This window comes from Pygocentrus nattereri, chromosome 15 (assembly GCF_015220715.1).
Source record: "Pygocentrus nattereri isolate fPygNat1 chromosome 15, fPygNat1.pri, whole genome shotgun sequence".
Classification (NCBI taxonomy): Eukaryota; Metazoa; Chordata; class Actinopteri; order Characiformes; family Serrasalmidae; genus Pygocentrus; species Pygocentrus nattereri.
Genome location: NC_051225.1, coordinates 3,434,877 through 3,448,766, shown reverse-complemented (window position 1 = coordinate 3,448,766; position 13,890 = coordinate 3,434,877). Strand labels below are relative to the sequence as shown.

The 13,890-nt window shown below is 40.8% G+C and overlaps 1 protein-coding gene across 12 annotated transcripts in view; it reads left to right on the top strand.

Annotated features, from left to right (window-relative positions):
- Positions 1-13,890, top strand: part of LOC108430243 (unconventional myosin-IXb) — a 125,182-nt gene that overhangs the window by 16,200 nt on the left and 95,092 nt on the right. The gene's annotated exons all lie outside the window — the stretch shown is intronic.

The following is a 13,890-nucleotide window of genomic DNA, read 5'->3' as shown; positions in this document are numbered from 1 at the left end:
CGGATGAGCCAGTTTGGTGTGGAAGAACTTGACCGGCCTGCACAGAGTCCTGACCTCAACCCCATAGAACACCTTTGGGATGAATTAGAGTGGAGACTGTGAGCCAGGCCTTCTCGTCCAACATCAGTGTCTGACCTCACAAATGTGCTTCTGGAAGAACGGTCAAAAATTCCCATAAAAATCCTAACCCTTGTGGAAAGCCTTCCCAGAAGAGCTGAAGCTGTTATAGCTGCAAAGGGTGGGCCGACATCATATTAAACCCTATGGATTAAGAATGGGACGTCACTCAATTTCATATACGTGTGAAGGCAGATGACTGAATATATTTGGAAATATAGTGCATGGTATGGCTGAAGATGTTAAATCTGCATGATTAAGGAAGTGAAGTGGTTGATTGACCATAGAAGTTGTAGAGTCACACTTGAAGGTGGTAGTTGGAGCTGTGGCTCCGTGGTGTGAAGGAGTCAGATTGGTGTTTGATGGTTTCTCTATTAGACATTTAAAACATGAAAATTAGTTCGTTTTATGGTTCACTGTAGCACCAAACCAAAAAGTGGTCCATCTGAAGGTTCTCTAGGGGTCCAGAAGAGGTAATTCCATGGCTTCGCTCTTCAAAAGAGCCTTTTTTTGGCAAACTGCAGCAGCGTCCTGTTTCAGTCCAGATCGAGCTCATGAATCTGATTATTTACAGTTTTCTGAAGGCTGCTAAATGCAGCACATCTGAAGAAAGAGTTCTATGTAAGCCTCAAATATGGATGAAATTTAAGCTAAAATATCAATATATCAACGATTGGGAAATTTCTGTTTTATGAAGGCGTTTTATGCCAGTTGTCAGAGACACTGATTCATTGTGGTTTTGGGAGGAATTTTCAAGAATCCATTCATGCTGGAGGTGTTCATGCACAATGTTGTGATGGTCCCCAATGGAAACAGTTCCAGACTTTCCACTATTTTACCATCAACCCTCCATATAAGCTCAGAAGACTCGTGTAGGTTCACTGGTGGTTCTGGATGGTAAATAAAACGTCCATATCTGTGTTGTAGTCATGGCGACCCCTGGTTCCCATCACCACCACTGTAAAGACATCTGAGTCTCTACAACCAACCAATTTGTACCAAACTACTCTGAATGATTGAGTTATGCAGAAGTTTAGAAATATAAGCGGAGTTGTGTGGGATTTTATACAAGGGTGATGATTTTTTTTTTACCCTTTTTTTCTTTGATTATGGGATGGTTTCCCTCCCATACACCACCCCCTGTCCTGCTGGGAGATCTCCACTTTATGATCTTTGTTAAAGTACAGGTTCTTGTCTGCATTTTAGCTTCAACTTCCCTTCTACAACTTCCCCTCCTTTTTACGGCACGTGACGTGCAAAGCGAGCCAAGTCGTCTGTAGGGCTGGAATGCACGGATAACCTACAGAATACTGTCATGATGTTTTTCAAACATATCTTGGCGTTAGATGATCTTTAAGTTTGCAATAAAGCCCGACTCTTTTCTGGACTCACTTACAAAGTCTCATTAATGGGAAGTGAACACAAGTTATGCAGGGCTTGTTGTGAGATGGACGTGTTTTGCATCTGAAAGCTGCAGTTGGTCGCCAGTCTGGGCTCATCACCACTAACCAAAGGCGTATTTCTGTCAGTCCTGTCAGACATGCTGGCTTTCCTGAAGGATGTTTGATCATGCATGTTGCTGTGTTTGGAGAACTGGCATGCAATTGACCTAAACGTTCGACTTGGGCTGACTCAAAGTCTGCGTGCAGCTTGTAGTCATTTAATCAAATTCAGAACAGCCGTGCGAGTGAATGCTAAACAGTTCAACATTGTGACTGTACAGTGTTTCTCTGAGACCTGGTCCTCACTGATGATGGCAATCCAACACGTTTGTGTAGGTAACTAACATAATTAACACGTTCTGGTTCATTTTTACTATATTTTCAGTTGGCTCTAGGTTGAGGCTTCTTTGGCTACGTTCACACAGCAGGTAAAAGTGGCCCAGATCAGTTGTTTTCTCTTCATATGTGACAGATGTGTGTCAGTGTGAAGAGATAAACACGTTGATTCTGGCAATTCTGGTTTGATCCGATACGTGTCCAATCTGCGCCAATGCGACTCGGTCTGAACAGCAAGATCGCAGTTCATGCAACTTTTACGTCAATCAAACTCAACATTCATCATTTCGCGCTGCTGAGACTCAAACATTTATCTTTCTGTACAATTTTCGAAGAGACTCATCCAAACACGTCTGTGTTCGAGGAGATTTTGAAAGAAATAGCCGTACGCAGACGCAGGAGAACGAGGATGCGGCGTTAAGGAAAAGGGTAAAAGCAAAGTTTAAAGAATCCGAAGACATGAGCCAAAAGAAGTGACTGCGCCCTTTTAACAGGGAGCTCGAACACGTTCTGGGTGATGAGCCCAGCTGTCAGCCAGTGAAGCTTCATGATGGCTCCTGTGATGCTGGTGAAGATGAAGCTGACCCTCTGGGAGCGACTGGCGTTCAATGGCAGTCGTGATTGTTTACCTCTGGATGAAGCAACTCCGGCTGTTCTTTTACTCATGCGGGTCGGTTTAGGAGCTGATCTGTTCAGACGAGATCACATTTAAAAGATATTATAAACAGCCAAACCAAAACATCCTATTTGGTGAGAAAATCAGGTTTAGGCTGCTGTTACCTGCTCTGTGAACAAAACCTTTTAAGGCTTAGACCGCAAATAGAATTCCATCTTAATGCAGTTATGAAGCTGGGAAAAAAGCTAAATTCGCATTCTTGGGAAAGATCAGTAATATAGTGACTTTTATATGCTGGGATCATATCAATGTCAGCTCTTTTACATTGTGTCAACATTTCTTGACAAATGGACCAACAGAAAAGGTCCAGAATTGGACCTGGAGTAAGATCTCATTACAAGAACATGCATTTAAAGTTAAGAACATTTTGTCCATCTATGTTCATCTAAACAAGAGGTGGGGAACCGAGGGCTGCAGTCTAGCACAGTTTGCTGGTTTCTCTTCTCTGACACAACAGCTAAACCTGGTAATCAACTGTTGAATTGAATCAGGTATGTTTATGCAGGAAAATGACCAAACTGTGCAGGAATCCTGCCCTCCAGGAGCGGCGTTACCCACCTCTGGTCTAAACCTTTAACTGGGGCCACCTGGTAGCATCTGTTGCACTTGTGCTAGAAGACTATAATGTCCAGCAGCACAGAGGAAAGTGGTGGAACATGCAGAGGAGTAGCTCTAAAAAATGTATATATTGCTGCTGTTGGACGAAAACCTTGTATCTCCGAAATGTTTAACTTTACAGGACAAGGAATAAAAAAAAACTTGTCTTTAATGTAAGTGAATGGAACCAGGATTTTTTTTTTTTTTTGAACCAATTGTGAACCATTCCTCAGTAGCCACGTTCACCTGCAGTCTGATAATTCATTAATAATCTGACTAATGGCTCAATCGGAATAGAATGCGTCCATGTAAACACCTCACTTGGAATGGTCTAGTCTGATTGAGGCCATTCGGAATACAGTTTCTATCCGATTGACCAAGGTGGGTAATCCTGTAAATAATCCGTTAAGTTTAGTTTAGTTTATGCCGTTCAACGCGGCTGAGCAGAAACTGGTCTGCAGAGGAGACGAAGTTCATGCTCTGATCTTTAAAAGACGGCGGCGGGACGGACGTCCAGCTTATGTGTCTCAGAGCACGACGTCTTCCTCTCGGCCTTCTTTAATAAGGACGTGTGAGGGACGTTTTCCTGAGTCTGACGTCATTTTAAAGCAGTTAAAAACACAATCACTGCTCACTGCTGCTCATCTCACTCTGGACCTCACGTGATGCTGGTTGTCATGGTAACGTCTACACTAAGTGGTTCTCTATACATGGACATAATTTTGGATTGGATTACTTGAAGTGTGCATGTAAACGGAGATTTTCATCAGATTGTTGAGTAGAGTGAGAATATAAACTCCTCACTCTTAATCTGTAATTGGAATGTTTTCAATCTGATTGGCACAAATCTTTACATGTAAACACAACCAGCGAGACACTTTCTCTTTCCTTAGCCTAATAATTTTGATGTTTATCACCACCATCGTTCTCACTCTCAGGTTTATTTTGAGAGGTTTTGTCAGTCTTTCCTTAGAGACCCTTTTTTTGGCACTGAATAATCTGATGCCACTAGTTTTATTTTGTCCTTTTGAACTTGTTTATAAAACAGACACGCAAGTATTGTGTGTTTATTCAAAAAGGCTTCAAGTATTGTGATGTTATGTCTTTGCCATATCACAGACTGTTAGTGCAGCCTTGTTGACCCTTTTATGGTCCGTGAGGAACGTTGTTTGTTTATGTCCTGTGAAGGTGAGTCTAGTCGTCCTCCTGACGCTCTTTAATGGGGTGGAACTCTTTAGCTAAAGCTGGACCACATGTGTGACAGCAGGAGGTCCAGGCAGAGTTAGTGAGTCGCCTGCTGTTTAAACGACCAGAAACGTTTTATTGAGCTCGTCTAAGACCGGTGTCGAATCTCACAGGAGACGGAGCTGCTTGATGTTCTACTTATTCATCCCAGTAGCTCAATCTAGGCTTTCTTTCATGAAAGGAACGTCTGATTTATCTGATTGTGTTCATGCTGGGGTTCTGCTCTTAGCTAAGGACAGCTTAAACTTATATAACCTTGGAAAAAAAGTTTCTAAAAAGGCTGAAATTCACAATTTAAGTGTGTTTTTGTTACTTGCTGATAGTTACGTTTTAAATAAATAGTTTTTAGGCAAAATATGAACCTAATTCACGTTATTGATCAAGAATTCTAGGTAAATTCTCAGAAATGTGCTCCTAAATAGTTCTTAGCTTGGTCGTACGGTTCTAGGGAAAACACGGAGTTGGTGTAGAATCTTTCAAAGGTTTTTCAGTCTCACCACTTACAAAAATAGTTCTTCAGCAAAACGACTCCTTCGGAAATCGAAAGTTGTTCTTTAAGGGGAATTCCACCAAACTTTCTGAATAATTCAGTCTGAGATGTAAACAGATTGATCCACTGTGGTTTGATGTGAAGCGATTCATTTGGTGATAGGAACCAGGAGTCATGATGTCTGCAGCACAATAGTCATAAAATAGTCATAAATCTGAAAAGGGTTTTCTTTGGGGACTATTTTGCCTCACAACATCCTGCATGTATCCCTCCACCATGAATGGATTAAATTAAATAGATTTGAGAACATTTTAAGCCAAAACTGTCAAACCTATTATAAAACAATGCGTTTGAGCTCAGGCAGCAGACACCTAACCATTTCATCCCATAACTTTGTGAAGAAGCTTTCAAAGGCTTTTAACTCTCTTCAGACGTCTGGTTCCCATCACCACAATTCTGACTCAACATTTCTCTAGAACGGAGCATTTCACACCAAGCCACTCTGAGCAACTCTCTTTACATCTCAACTATTTCGTTATGCAGATTTTTTGAAAAATCAGTGGCGTTCCCCTTTAAATGGCATTATAAGCACCCTTATTTTTAAGAATGTAAACCGAAAAGGTTCTGTACCTTAACAAGAGCAAAAGCAGAAGCCTTTTTAGTGCTAGAGCCATTTTAAAAGGTTCTTTAAAGAAATGTACACAATAATAAATCATCTGTGTGGCTGTAGGTGGAGTATAATTCTAGTACCATGCATAAAAAGCTTTGAGAGCCCTCTAAGCATTGCCCTTACTCAAGAACCCTGCTTTTAAGGGACGTTGTCCTGGTCCTTCATGTAGATGAGAATCGAAATCCAAGCCAGTGCGGCTGCTATAGGATATTGTGTACTGCTGAGTGGACTCTTTTCCCTCTTCTGGCCCTTCCATCTGCTAAAAGACTTAGGGGCCTTAAATCGAGGTGATCTTTAAACAAAAGCCCTAATTCTGTTTCGCCCGCACATTCCTATTTGGAGACAGCCCTTTCATTCAGAACAGCTCCTGCAGCATCTGGCCTCCATAAAGAATCTGTGGCTGAATTACCTCAGGACCTCTTTTTTTTTTTTTTTTTTTTTTTTTTTTTTTTTTTTTTTTTTTTTTTTTTTTTTTCCCCCCTTTTTCTTTCTTTTTCTTGTTCCGTTCCTCCGGGACATCAGGCCAGGAGCACGGCCAAGTACACGCGTCTCCAGCAGCGAGGTGTTGAAGGAGCTCTGAGTGCCGCTCGTCTCTTCTGTGCTGCAAAACCATTTGGTTTGAATCAAAATATGAAATAATCACATTTTTGGCTGTTTTGTTATCATTCAGAACGTATTTTGGAGGGAGCCGTTTATGCAGGAATGGAATATAAACAATAATAAAATATTTATTTACGTTTGAAAATAGCCAGATAGTTTTACTTTGGCTAAAGTCATTAGTGCACACTAAACCATTGGTGAATGTTATTGTAGTCCGTTATATTTCATAGCATTTCAAAATCAGAGGCACCTAGTTCAGTGTGTAGTGAGTGGACTTAACTAGTTGAAATTCTGTTTTTATGACCTATGAAGAAGTGTAATCTTTTCTATTGTGCACCTTTTTGAATATATATATATATATATATATATATATATATATATATATATATATATATATATATATATATATATATATATATAGTGTTTGTGTGAGAGAGAGAGAGAGAGAGGAGGTTGGCTAATAGATGGTGTCTGGTGATGGGAACCAGGAGTCTGGATGACTGCAGCACGAATATAGGAATTTTATCTACTGTTCAAAACCACGCGTTGAGTTTAACGTGTAATGTTGATAATGGGGAAAATGCTTATATCTGTATGGGAAGATGATCAAATCTAAAAAATAAAAAAAATTTTGGGGCTGTTTTGCCTTAGAACGTCCTGCAAGAACCCCTCCGCCCTGAACGGGTTTAAATAAATTAAGCCAAAACTTAAAAGAAAAAAGTGGACATGTTGGTGGTCTTGGTTTAAAAATAAATAAAATAAATAAATAAACATCGACTGATAAACAATCTGTTTAAATCAGGATTTAAATTGCAAAATTGGTCAGAAAAATCAGTTATTTAATTTACCCAAATCGTTCAGCCCTACAAACCACACATTAGACTAACTGTAAAAAAAAAAAATCATAAGAGAACGAAAGTATGATCCTCTTTACAATATCAGCACTTATTAAAAACAATACGTTGAGGTGAAGAATGTTTCTTTCTCTCAGCGTTTACCTCGGTGATGGTTTGTTCATATGATTGTTTTAGACTCCACTGACGCATCACAGGGTGCTTGTAGGCTACAGCTAACAACTGATCTGTGCTGAGTTGAGGATTATCTCTACGCCCACCCCCCGCCCCCTGTTTGTGGAGGGGGGAAGCCAGAATGATTGGTTTTTCAGGTTCGTTAAGCGTTTCCTCCAAACATAACAAACAGAACGAGAGGCGGAGAAAGATCCCTGCCAATCTTCTGCTGTTGGCGTTGGTTCACTAGGCTGGTTTTGGTGGTTCACTGCTGACTGTGTATGAGTTAACAACTACTTATGTCTGCTGTCACCACTTACTAATGACTTGTCTCTTTATCCCATCATCAGAAATGCCCACAGAAGAGCGTCACGACCGCGGAAGGCCTGCCCGCTGTCCGTTAACACTTTGGCCCAATCCCATTTCACCCCTCAGCCCTGCCACTGAGCCCTTGGCCCCTTTGATTTGTGCGGTCACATCTACGCACAATCCAAACGAAGTGTTATGGGGGGGGGGGGGGCAACAAAACAGCAAGATGACTGAACAAGAGACCAAAGAAACCAACAAATGTGGGAATTTTCTCTGTTAACAAATCACGATAAACGCTGTCTTGTCTTAGTTTAGTGTCGTTTCAATGTATTTTTCTTCATAAGCATAAAAAAAACAGTATAGTATGCTAATTTATTGGTAGCTATGTGGCTAACTTTCCCGTTCCACCTTAAATAGTCCAGCAGTTCTGACACCTGAAGCTCCAGAATGTAACTGCTGCACCAATTAAGGTGGAACGGGAAAATTCGAACAAGAATCTGGAGAATCTCTCACTTCAGCTTCATATCACTGAGGAATTAGTGGGGGGTGATGATAAATAATTGCCCCCCTTTTTGAAGGCGTATGATCCGTAAATGTAACTGGCTGGGTCGCCCACAGAGCAGCGCTGGTAGCTGGTAATGAAACAGTGTGGGGGTTTTTTGTTTTTTTTGGGTTGACTCATTTTGTAGGGAAGATTTCAACCACTACCTCTTGTAACGGTCTTCCAAGAGGTTGGGTTACTCGAAAACGAGGGGTAGGAGTGAAAAGAAGAAATGGGACTGGGCCTTTGTTTGATTTTAGGGCCGAGACGACCAGCAATTCTGAAAAAGCAGTGATTCAATAAATAATTATCATTATTTAAATTGTTATTTTATGATTTATCATTTAAACCTTATATTGATTAAGTTTTACAGACCAAAACAAAAAACTGGAAGTTTTGAAAAGGTAAATGTTATCTGTGATGACGTCTTTCACCTCAGAAAGAAGTGAAACTTGCTTGCTCTTGTAATATTTTAATGCTTGCAGCTCTAAACTGAAGCAGAACCTCCGACTCCCCACACATGCATGGTAGAGCTTCAGCTCTTTGTGCTGCGTGTTGAGCTTATTTTTAGCAGAATGAGCTGTTCCTCAAAGTTTGCATCTTCCTAGCTTAAAAAAAAGAGATTGTTGCAGTTGCTGCTACCATTAAATAAGCACATTGGACTCGATGTGAAGGTTTCAGTGCGTTAAATCCATAAAAATGACTAAGACCTCACGACAAGTAGCTGTTGAGGTACAATTAAGCACAAGAATGCGGTCCTGATTGTGGCTGCCACATGTGCCAGCACTTCAGTGTGATACCAGAACTGATAGTACATACATACTAATGCATACAGATTGGAAAAGAAAAACAATGACGTTTTAAAGATAAATCAATCATAAATCGATGAATCGATACGTGACTCCAGCCCTGACCTGTCCAGTGTGTGTCCTGCCTTTTGCCCAATGACAGCTGGGATAGGCTCCACCACCCCCCGCAACCCAGAAGGAGAATTGGCTTAGGTGTGTGTGTGTGTGTGTGTGTGTGTGTGTGTGTGTGTGAGAGATTCCAGCCCTTGTTTCACACCTAACTGTTGAGCTTGGATAGGCTTTTACAGAAAGCTGGTAAAAGTCCCGTTCAACGTAATGAGAAACTGTAACGATCTTTGTTGCTTAACCTCTTCAACTCCTCGAGACCACCAGTGGGTCCAAAACACACCTGGTCATGTTCTTCATAACGTTCATGTTCCATAAGCTCCATTCAGAAGCTGGGCGTCGTGTGAGGCTGTAGCTCTTCTCTTCAGTCTCATAGACGGTGATGTCATTTTAAACCCTTATAATACAGTGAGGAAAGTAAGTCTTTGAACACCCTGCGACTTTGCAAGTTCTCCCACTTAGAAATCATGGAGGGGTCTGAAATTTTCATCTTAGGTGCATGTCCACTGTGGTGATGATCAAAAATTAAATAAATTGGTTTCCGGATTTAAAAAAAAAATTTTTTTTTTAATTATGTCTCTTACAGTGGACATGCACCCAAGATGAAAAGTTCAGACCCCTCCATGATTTCTAAGTGGGAGAACTTGCAAAGTCGCAGGGTGTTCAAATACTTACTTTCCTCACTGTAAAAGAAGCTGAACTCAGTTTGTTTTTCTACTGAAAGTCGACCCGTTTTTCCCCAAATCTGGGCTCTAAACTATAAACAGACGGCGTCTCTTCAGTGATCTGCTCTGGAAACATCACTTTTAGAAAATAACGCAGAGAGCGTTGGAGATTTTTGGCTTTCAGCAGCAAATTGTGAGCGTATAGTGATATGTGGAGATCATAAAACACAAATTCTGTTTATTTGAGGGGCTTTTACAGAAAATAAATTCTTCTCCTCCTCCTCCTTCTACTACCCGGCAGCTCCATCTCCAACATTCTTTGCTCAATATATCCACTATTCCTCCTCAACACATGTCCAAACCATCTCAACCTGGCCTCTCTGGCTTTATCTCCAAACTGCTCCACCTTCACCGTCCCTCTGATCTGCTCATTTCTAATCTTGTCCATCCTCATCACTCCCAACGAAAATCTCAGCATCTTCATCTCCGCCACCTCCAGCTCAGCCTCCTGTCTTTTAGACAGAGCCACAGTCTCCAAACCAGACATCATAGCAGGACGCACTACTGTCTTCACCCACTCCATCCTGCCTGCACCCACTTCTCCACCTCTTTTCTACACTGTCCATTGCTCTGGATGGTTGACCCAAGATATTTGAAGTCATCCACCTTTACGACCTCTACTCCTTGCATCTTCACCTTTCCACCTGCCTCCCTCTCATTCACACACATGTATTCCGTCTTGTCTCTACTGACCTTCATTCCACTCCTCTCCAGTTCAAACCTCCACCTCTCCAGATTCTCCTCCACCTGCTCTCTACTCTCACCACAGATTACAATGTCATCTGCAAACATCATGGTCCATGGAGCCTCCTGCCTGACTTTTACAGGAAATAAATAAATAAAATATAAATGTACATTTAATTCATGCAGATACTGAATAATTTGCCTTACGATTTGATCACAAATTCGGATGGACAAACCAAAATATACCCTGGAGAATAAAAGCCTAAGAAGGTTGGAAATGATGACAAATTGTCCACCATACTAACGTTAGCTTGATTACACTTCAAAGACACTCCACCATATCAATCCTATCAGTTTGTCTCTTCACATGTATATAAAACAAATAATTTTACATTTTAAATAAGTAATGACTCTAAAATTAGGTAATTTGACAAAAGTTACACTTTTTCATTTGGTTGAAATGGAGTTTTTACCACTGTCCTGTAAAGTCTGCCCAATCTGGCAACAGTAGAGCTTAAGGTATGCGTTTGTGGGCCGAGCACGGACGGGTCAGTTGCCCTTCGCATCAAACCGTCTGGTCCGATTCCTTAGTTTGTGGGTAGTTGAGTTTGTAAGTAGCTTATTTGTCCTAGTTCCTTATAAGAAGTTGAGCTTTATCTATAAGAAGCTAAAGCTCAACTAAGCAGTCCAGCTGGAGGTCCCTTATCTGTGGATTTATCTCCTTTATCCTCTGAAATGTTGCAGTTGTCAGAGATGGGCTCAAAAACTCCATTGTCTCCTTTGGTTGCACCTCAAGATTTCAGCGTTTTCAACGTTTCAGGGTTGTGCTTCAAAGCTCGGCGGAGAGGACGGGGTTAAGCAGGCCGGCTTGTAACAGAACATAATGATGCTGTTTTTTGTGGTCGCAGAGCTTTTTGCATGCCTTGGAATTTTATTGATTCTGGGGTTGTGGTCAGCAGCCAAGTTGAGGATATGCTCTACTTTCATAAGAGCTCCTTTTGCTGAGAAATGCGACAAAAACAGCTGAATCTCAGACCAGTTTTCATGGTTTTGTTGTGCCGTTTCTCTGGCAAAACACATTCAAACGTGTAGCAAAACTAATTTTACAACAGAAATGGAGGAATTATGTAGTGTGCACTTTTAAATAAATAAATAAATAAATAAATAAATGGGGTTCCTCAAGGTTTCTTTAGTATCAGTAATGGTTGCAGAAATTGGTTCAAATTAATAGGTAGGCCCAATGGACCAGTCCTATTTATGTATGTATGTGTTTTGTTTGTTTGTTTGTTTGTTTGTTTAAACCCCTACCCAGCTTCAGTGACCTGTTACGTCAGCTAACAGACACCTGCATTGAATAGTATCACGTTGAGTGATAGGGGGAGACGGGGGGCCATCCTGCACACCCAGAGAGAGCGAGGCCAATTGTGATCTCTTGGTCTCCGGGCTGTGGACGGTGGATCATCACCAGGGGTCAAACTCGCCATCTCCTGATGACCGGGCCAACGCTTAGACGGCTGTGCCACTCAGGAGCCCTTTAAAACCATTTTCTAACGTTACTTGGCATTAATAGTTTACAAAAGTAGTCTTTGTTTAGTTTGTGTCAAACTAGGAAAGGCCAACCTCAGTGCTGCATACCATATCTGAGATTTTCTGCTTGGCCCATTTTTACTAAATTGCCCATCAGAAAGCTGCATTCATGTTCTAAAGACCTTCCAGAGTGGCTTAATTTGGGTCAGTATGAGCTGCCAAGTGTTTTGAATTAGCTGGGTTTTTTTGTTTTGTTTTCTCAGGAAATCCCTTACAGTTTGAAGTTGAACCAAATGCTCCGTGTTTATCCATATTTTCAGTTCGGAAATGCCGATGCGATTGCTGCCTCTCTGAGAGAGGATTTTATTGGACCACTGAAGAATCATCTCTGGTTGTGATGCCTGAAATGCTCACATCTGGTACAGTTTATTGTAGGTGCACATGGACCGGGATTTGGACATCATGTACATGAGACTGCTTTAAATGAATAGTGAACTGTTGTAAAATAGAAATTTGAATAGTCTTACTATGCTGTGGATTTAAGCCTGGAGGATGAAAAATGGACTGAATTGCAAATATGAGTTAGAATTCTTGGTAACGCTTTACTTGAAGGGTGTCTGTGAAGCATTCATGACGTTATACATAAAAGCTTCATAACATGTTAATTCAACATTCATAAAGCTTATGAATATGTTTGATGCATGAAATTAATATGGACTACTTTGTCGTTATAATGAGACATTTTTTCCAAAATAATTTTTTTTTTTTCCTTTTGAAAAACCTAATTATTTTCAGCAAAATGCCTCATTTCTGGACAAGCCAGACAATTATGAGTAATTCACTGTAAACATAGTAAAGTGACATGCAAAGTCGTAGGTTGGAGGTCAGGGAACCGGCCCTGTGACCAGAAGCTCACTGGTTCGGCGCCTCAGAGCCGACAATACGTGACTGAGGTGTCCTTGAGCAAGACACCTAACCCCCAACTGCCCCCCGGGCACTGCGGATAGGTACTGCCCACCGCTCCGGGCAGGTGTGCTCACTGCCCCCTAGTGTGTGTGTGGTGATTCACTGCACAGATGGGTTAAGTGCAGAGGTGAAATTTCCCCGTTGTGGGACCTAATGAGGGTCAAAGCAATATAAAAAAAAAAATTAATTATAGATGAAACATGCCAAAGCACTCAACAACCTAAGGGATAAAGTGAGGTCATTTTTTTATTTTGGCTGCCCAGAAATGAGCAGTTTTCATGAAAATAATGTACTTTTTCAAAATAAAACGAGAATTTTTATTTAAAAAATCTCAACAAAATGACAGTCCATATTAACATCATGTAAAACATGTATACTTTATAAATGTTGATTTACACATTCATGAACATGTTATGAAGCATGTTTGTAAGGTGTTATGAATGTTTTGTAGACACCCTTTGAGTAAAGTGTTACTGAATTCATTGGTATAATCACTGGCACCTATTATTTTGCTCAATACTGACAATATTATTTAATCATAAATTCTGCTAGTTTACAAACAAATAATTTTATTGCACTTTACCAATATTTACACTTGGAATTGAACCAGCCTAATGCCGATTGATTGCTGTGTCAGCTTTACCAGGATTTTGTTCTCCATCTTGCATTCACTCTTAACCCTTTTAGATTAACTGGCATTAACATCCAGGATAAAATTACATGTGGGCTCAAAAGGTGCTACCACCACCATGCTTCGCAGTTACAGTAAGGCCCAATCCCATTTCCTCTTTTTGCCCTTACCCCTTGGTAGTGGGCAATTATTTATTATGACCACCCCCTAATTCTTCAGTGATATGAAGCTGAAGCAGTTACATTCTGGTGCTTCAGGCGTCAGAACTGCTGGACTATTTAAGGTGGAACAGAAAGTTAGCCAGCTAGCTACCGAGTCATCAGCATGCTATTAACGGTTTCTTGTGCTTGTTATGAAGAAAACAACCAGAATACACTGAAACAACATTACGCCAAGATAAAACACTGGATATT